This window comes from Tigriopus californicus, chromosome 11, assembly GCF_007210705.1.
Source record: "Tigriopus californicus strain San Diego chromosome 11, Tcal_SD_v2.1, whole genome shotgun sequence".
NCBI lineage: Eukaryota > Metazoa > Arthropoda > Copepoda > Harpacticoida > Harpacticidae > Tigriopus > Tigriopus californicus.
In genome coordinates, this window is record NC_081450.1 from 5,926,463 (window position 1) to 5,933,527 (window position 7,065).

Below are 7,065 nucleotides of genomic sequence, written 5' to 3' on the forward strand. Positions count from 1 at the left end.
GCTTCAAAGTCACAAAGTTTAATGTTGCTGACAAACATTTGTGTTTGAATTTGGTAATAGTACTTGTGGGTCTTCAAGATGGTACCTGCTTTCAAACATTTCACCGACACGTGATTGTCCCTACAAGAGATGGGACATTTGATTTCCAAGACTCTTGGGTCGCCATTCCTAAGGAGGATACCGTCGGGTGACGCACACAACCACGGATACTTTGGATGAATCATAAGTCCGACATCATGGACGTCCTTCCCAGATACTTCCTAATATTTTGATCTGGCCCTAGCATTGGCAAGAGATTGGAAAATACTTGAAAAGAGTTTCAGGTTTTCTCGCACCCCTTAATTGTTTGGCTTTGGACGACGAGATGAGAAATTTCCTTTCCAGATACTACAATTTCTTGTTTGATTGTCCAATCGATTCCTTGCAAATCTCAATGATCTTCTTGGGGTCAAAAAAAACTTTCTCATCATACAATATTCAATGGGCTGGTTCCAAAATCAAGGCTCTTTTGATTATCTTCATTCCGGAACAATCCTCAACACCTGACTATCTTCAACAATCAGCAAACTCAAATTCGATTTCTCATCAGATTTACTTTCTAGTGATTGTCTACGATTGCGTTTTGTGACTTGAAGAGTCAAAACCATGTACTGCAAATAAGTTGTTTTATTCATCTATAAAATCGCATGAAAGGCAGCAACGAAATTTCAACCTGTATTGCTCACCACAAAACAAAATTATTTCAGGCTTAAAGTTCGTCACTTCAGAAATATTTGATCCAAAGTGCAAATTCAAAAAGTCGAATTTAACATCATCATAAACGCATGAGTTTATTTCGAAAATCATTCAGTAATCCGATATTTTGCCTGGCGGTGAATTGGTTCATCTGATCCTTCATTTACGTTCGCCATCAATAAGAGATGGGTCAAAGCCTCTGTAAAGGAATCCCACTTCGTTGGTTTTGGGTTCGCCGCGTTTAATGTCATTGCAAAAGTCGAAGCAAAAGCAATGTTTTGGGGATAGCTCGTAGTAGTAGGCCTTATCTTTTCTACATTGCCTCATACACTACCCTCTATTAATGGCGGAGTTATCGGTCCCTGTGTTGTACCGTCCCTTGGGCTTGTTCTTGTCTTGAGGACAAGTCACTCCTTGCTGCTTGACAAAGCCACTGGCACATAACCTATTTGGGTCAAATTGAAACTCTGTGGTTGCGGACACTATTCTGTTCTTAATACTGGTGTCGATGCGATATTTGTTGAAGCAACTCTCAAGGCAGATGCATTCGCTCGGTTTCAACTCAAGGTAAAATGTTTTCAGGTTTCGGCAGGTCATACGACATCGTATATATTTAACAGGCAGAGGGCTATTTGACTCCACTGGTACACGTTTGACCACAGGGTTCACATTGCTTGGACACCGAACATTGACTCGCCAACAATAATCCCTATCAACAGCTGAAATTAGAAGAAGTGTGACACGTGGGTAGAAAGGCCATTCCTCCCAAAGCTAGTCGGCTATTGGGCAATTTGGTCCTTTGATCTGAGAGGTGTTTGAATAAGAAGAGGCTATTCTTATTCGCAAAGGAATTGAAGTGCGTTGTGTTATTGTGATGCAGTGCACTAGAATGTAAATCCAGCTAAATGCCTCGGTTTAGTTCAGGCTTAATGTAGCTCCTCCTCCTGTAAATCTGAAGCAAATATATTTGGACACTCAGATCAAGCAGTTGTTACTTTTGATTGTTTTTGATACATGTTGATCCCTTGAAAATAGTTCTGCGTATGTACTAATACCTATAACACTTTCTGTCTAGTAAAGGTCGTCCAAAACTGGAAAAAGGCGTTCGTCCCAGGAAAAGATAAAGGATTACCAGAAGATGGGGCAACCATCAGGCTGAAACCCAAGATGAGGACGGCTAATACATAAACGATTGAAACCATGTTGAATGTTCGAAAGCCAGTCAACAAATGCTAACAATGCACGGCGTAGCTTCTCTTAAAATAAGGTCTTGGCAAGTTTTTTTTCTTTTTACAATTAAGGCTTGCAAAGGCAGGCCCGACCAATAAATCAAGAAGAACATTTTTTGGTTGCTGGCAAATGGCTTCTCGTTCCAACAGAAATCAAGTGTCCAAATGTGACCTTTCTGATTGGAGAAAACTCAGCATTAATTATGATTTGCTATGAAACATTGCGTACAAAACAAGTAACTGAGAAATATTGATCACTTCTCACTATCTGTCACTCCATTTGGTCATCTTACGTTTTCACATGGCACGCACTTACAGGGTGGGAAAAAATCCAATCGTTCATTCCAAAGAATATTTCATTTCTAGGAAATCAAGAAAAACTTGGTGTCCTATCAACAATGTTCCAATTCGGTTCAAAGGAGATTAGAAACCTTGAAAACCGGGAAAATTCAGAATCCCCCATCCAAGTTCTGGGATTCCCTAGGTGGGATCGAGACTTTTTGCTCTCATCACCAAAGCCATCTCATTCAAACTGAAACAGGCCGGTTGACTTGGCGCAACCGCAAATTCTTATTCATTCCTTTGAGATCTAATTACATAAATAAATTCATACAAGTATTGCACTCGTCTAAGAACTACAACAAAGGGCGCATGACAAATAGCCAATGAACCGTTCACCGGCATCAAGAAAAATGTATTTCATTTGGTGCCTGATGAAAACGATATTTTTCCTACCTGAGTCTTTGAGAGGATGAGAGTGGTGCTAGAGATTTTGTGATGAACACAGTATATTGCCTAGTGGTGAATATAAAGTGCCAAGTAGTGAGAAGGAGCATAGCGCGAGCGGAATGTGACAGAGTATGGAGTTGGGAAAAATGAGTGAGGAAGTTTGGTGGTGAAGCGGGGAATGTTTCAGCCGGGGGTGGGTGAGGTGGAGGCTGTACTCGTGTCCGAATGGTCGGACAATTCCACGCTTAATGACGGATAACAACAACAAACGGCAAATGAGAATGAAAGTGTCGCATTTTTTCTGGACGTATCGACGCAACCTCCTCTCTCTCTCTCTCTCTCTCATCCTCAGTGGAAAAAATATCTCTTTTCATTTGGTGCCTAATGAAAACGATATTTTTCCTACCTGAGTCTTCGAGAGGATGAGAGTGGTGCTAGAGATTTTGTGATGAACACAGTATATTGCCTAGTGGTGAATATAAAGTGCCAAGTAGTGAGAAGGAGCAGAATGTGACAGAGTGAAAATTATCCAAGTTTATTGCTCAGGGAAAGATCTAATGACATGGAAGCCTCTCGCGAAACGGCCTTTTGACAATACTTGAAAGGCATAATACTTGAAGGAGACCAACCGCCATAAGCACCAATGTCCTTCCATCCCCACCCTAAGTCATGGAGGGCGATAGAACCACCAACCCTGCCCGAGTGAAGACCAAAATCCGTAGAGTCCAAGCCAATTGCGGTCAAGATGCATTTCTGGCCAGAACGGATTGCATTGTAAGAGGCTGGCCTGGAGGTTGTGACATGATCCAATGAAGGAAGAAGTTGAGTGAAAGGGTCCTTAGGCAAATGTGACATGTAAAGCTTTGTAAACTTCACAAGACAGAATGGGCCATTGGATGCCTGAACAATCGCAAAGTGACCATGACCTGTTTGGTCATTTTTGCGTGTTGCAAAAGTCAACCGAATTGTGTTGCTTCGCAAGGAAATATCGCGACGGCGGATTTTGATGATGTTCGAAAACCGGGACAGCGTAAAGAATGCAATCATTTCAAACCAAGTCGCTCTCCATGTTTGCAAGGCTGGGGCAGGGTGTGAATTAAGGTGCTGAGTGACAAGGCGCCGTAAAATGTGCTTAGTCATTGGTTTTGCTTGGTTCGAAGGTGATGCGTGTATCCGCCGCATTCCCGACATGGACAGGGAAATTGATGGGTGGTTGGTGGGATTATCAAGGTTTTGGTGAAGGTGGTAGGCGCCGATGGCAGCAATGACCATGGATGCAGACGACGAGCGGCGTCCTTGCATGTGAAGGAAGGCCAAATATCTATCAACTGTCCTTACAGAAGCCGGTAACGGCTTAAGCTTTTGACTGTGGCAAAACCTGGTGAAATTGTTGCAAGCGTAGCCATATTGTCGCCAAGTAGATGGAGCTTTTGACGCCCTTTTCAACTTGCCACGGCATCGATCTAAATCATGTACATTTGCTGCAATAAATTCAAGAAAAGAAATAAATTGTCGCGGAACGACGTACGTTATGAGGAACGTTTGTATTTGCATGATAGGCAACGGGATGAAATGCAATGAGATTGGGAGACATGGGGCGCAAAAGGGCCTGGTGCCTCACCATTTAATTCGAAAATGATCATGTCAAAATTCAATTCATTTGAAAATGTGTCGCTAGAGACATCCCCTCCACTGACACAAGTAGGACGGAAGAACTTGAACTTTGTTATAAGCTTGCAAAAGTGGGCACCGTCCGGAAGAAGGTAAGGCCAATAATGTGAAGATGGCCAACGGGGACAGACAAGGACACCCGTTGCTCCTTGAGCGGCCGTTTGTAATAGAAATAGGAAGTACCAAACGCGGGCAAGCAAAGAAGTATCCCATAGTTTTCCAATTTAGAGAAAACGCGTTTATAGCCACAGCATGATGTGATTCGGCACAAAACTTACTGGCAAAACGATGGCATTTGGCAATTTTGATAATAATTTCAGCCTCACAAGAATTTCTATGATGAACATGAATTTGGTCCGAGCCGCAACGGACGCGAATGACACTTAAACCTTTGTCTGAAGCATCAGAGACAAAGCATACGTCAATCGGGACCAAAAGCTCTTTTCCTGAGAAAGGAAACCCTTTATGAATCTCAGCTGATGACGAATTAATCCAAGTTCATGATGTAGGTTGGAAAGATCCATAAAACCTTTCCAACCGGAAGTCACAACAGCCTCAGATATTGCCTTTTGCCCTTGTCTCGTCAATAATCGAATTACAGGGCCGTGGCCAGCCGGCAAGCGGTCACTTTGCCATAAATAGATGCCACGGTCCGGATGGACGTCGACCGTTTTTGCTAGTAGAATATCGATGGTTGACTCTATGTCTATAAGCTTGCTATCAGGGATGAAGTAACGCAATGACTCAGTATCATTGATAAGTCCAAGGAATACGTAGGCTTGGGTTGGTGGGACTGCCTTTTTCACGGATTCTATGAGGCCAGCCATCCTCAATGTTTTGCGCACGAAGTTGATTTGATTTTCGCAAACAGAGCGATTGTTGGCAACTATGCGGATATCATCAATATAAATATCGGCACGAATCCCTTGCCTGTGTAAATAGGAAAGCAAAGGACGCATGATTTTAGTAAATGTTCGAACTAAATCGTTAATTCCTAGGAAACAAACGTTCCAAACAAAGTACGAGGTCTTTCCTTCATCATCCACCCATTTGATGCCAAAGAGCTGCCGATATTGTTTGTTTATCATGATGTGATAGTATCCCGACTTCAGATCGATACTACTCCACCATGATCCTGCTTCAACCCCACTATTAACCTCGTTCAAGGTAGTGAGGCGGACCTTCCGACAACTAATATAGGGATCAAGTTGTTGACTGGCGTCAATTACTAGCCGTGGCTCTTTTCCATGCCGATGTACTAATTGCAAAGACAACACACACCAAGGCCTACTTTCAGACCTTGATATCGCCCCTGAAGATTCAAGGACGGACAGTTGATGCGTCAAAAATTGTCGAAAAGCCGGGTCCCTTGCACTCTTGTTGTCCGGGAGTTCACTTTGAGGAGGCCACGAGATGGGTGGTGGGCTGTAACCGTTCTCCAGTAAGTCAACAAGCTCCACCGATAACTTAAATGTATCTTTCCAGTATTTAACATGCCGAGGCTTATGAATATGACCCGGTACCTCCGGAATCTCTTTTTCAAGGTCAGTTTCCAAACCTATGAATCAAGTTTAAATAATACGTAATTTGTAATCACAAAGAAAATATCTCATTATTCTGGAAGACACATTCGATGGACAAGTATTAACCAATGGTGAATTAAGTAATTAAAATAAAATCATCAATAGCAAATCATAATGTCCTCCCCTTATTTGGGGGCTCGTTTCTTTGGACAATCCCTTGAATAGTGATGAGGTGACGCGCAGGTGTATCACCGGCCCCCTACAGGAGGCTTGGGCGGAGGCTGGCGGTATTGGCCTCCCCGGGTTCCCCTATGAAAGGGTCGGCGTCTGGTAGATGGTAACGAAAAGTGCCCAGGTGACACTTTCTGAAGGGGAGGAATAGCCGTCACCTTTCCACGTAAAAGAGCATCCTCCACCTTAGCTTTCTTAATCTGTCTGACGACGTATTCAGTTCGGTCAGCATAAAGAGGATCGGAAGAAGTGTGGCCTTCCACACCTTCCATAACCTCGAGACCGTGTTCTTCGAGCACCTCTGCCATTGCCACCTCGTGTCTCGCAGCACTAACTCCAATTTGCAACACTGCACCGAGTTGTTGGGAAATGGAATGCCCCTCTTTCCCAACATGACCATCTAAGAATCGCCAGAGACGTCGTGCCTCACGCCACTGAAAGCCCATCAAAGTATGGGACGAGGCAAAACGAGCAGTGGTAATTGTTCCTTTGCATCGTAACTCAATATTCCTCATTTGCACTGGGCCTCTAATTTCCGTTCTGTAAGAGACATGCAAGTGCCATTTAATAATTTGGTTCAATTATTCTTTTATGAAATCATCTTCTAGCGTCAAGAGTGCTTAGCAACAAGGTAGTCCGTTGGCGCCCTCAATGTGTAAAAGGCTCACTCATTGGTAAAACAAGATTTTATGAATGCCGCCCAATAGCGCCACAACGCGCAATAAGGCCGCCCAATGGCGCCATCAATGTGCAACAAGGCAGCCCAATGGCGCCATCAATGTGCAACAAGGCAGCCCAATGGCGCCATAAATATGCAACAAGGCCGCCCAATGGCGCCATAAACGTGAAATAAGGCAGCCCAATGGCGCCTTAAATGTGCAAAGAGGCCGCCCAATGGAGCCATAAATGAACAAGGCCGCCCAATCGAGCCATAAATGCACAAGGCC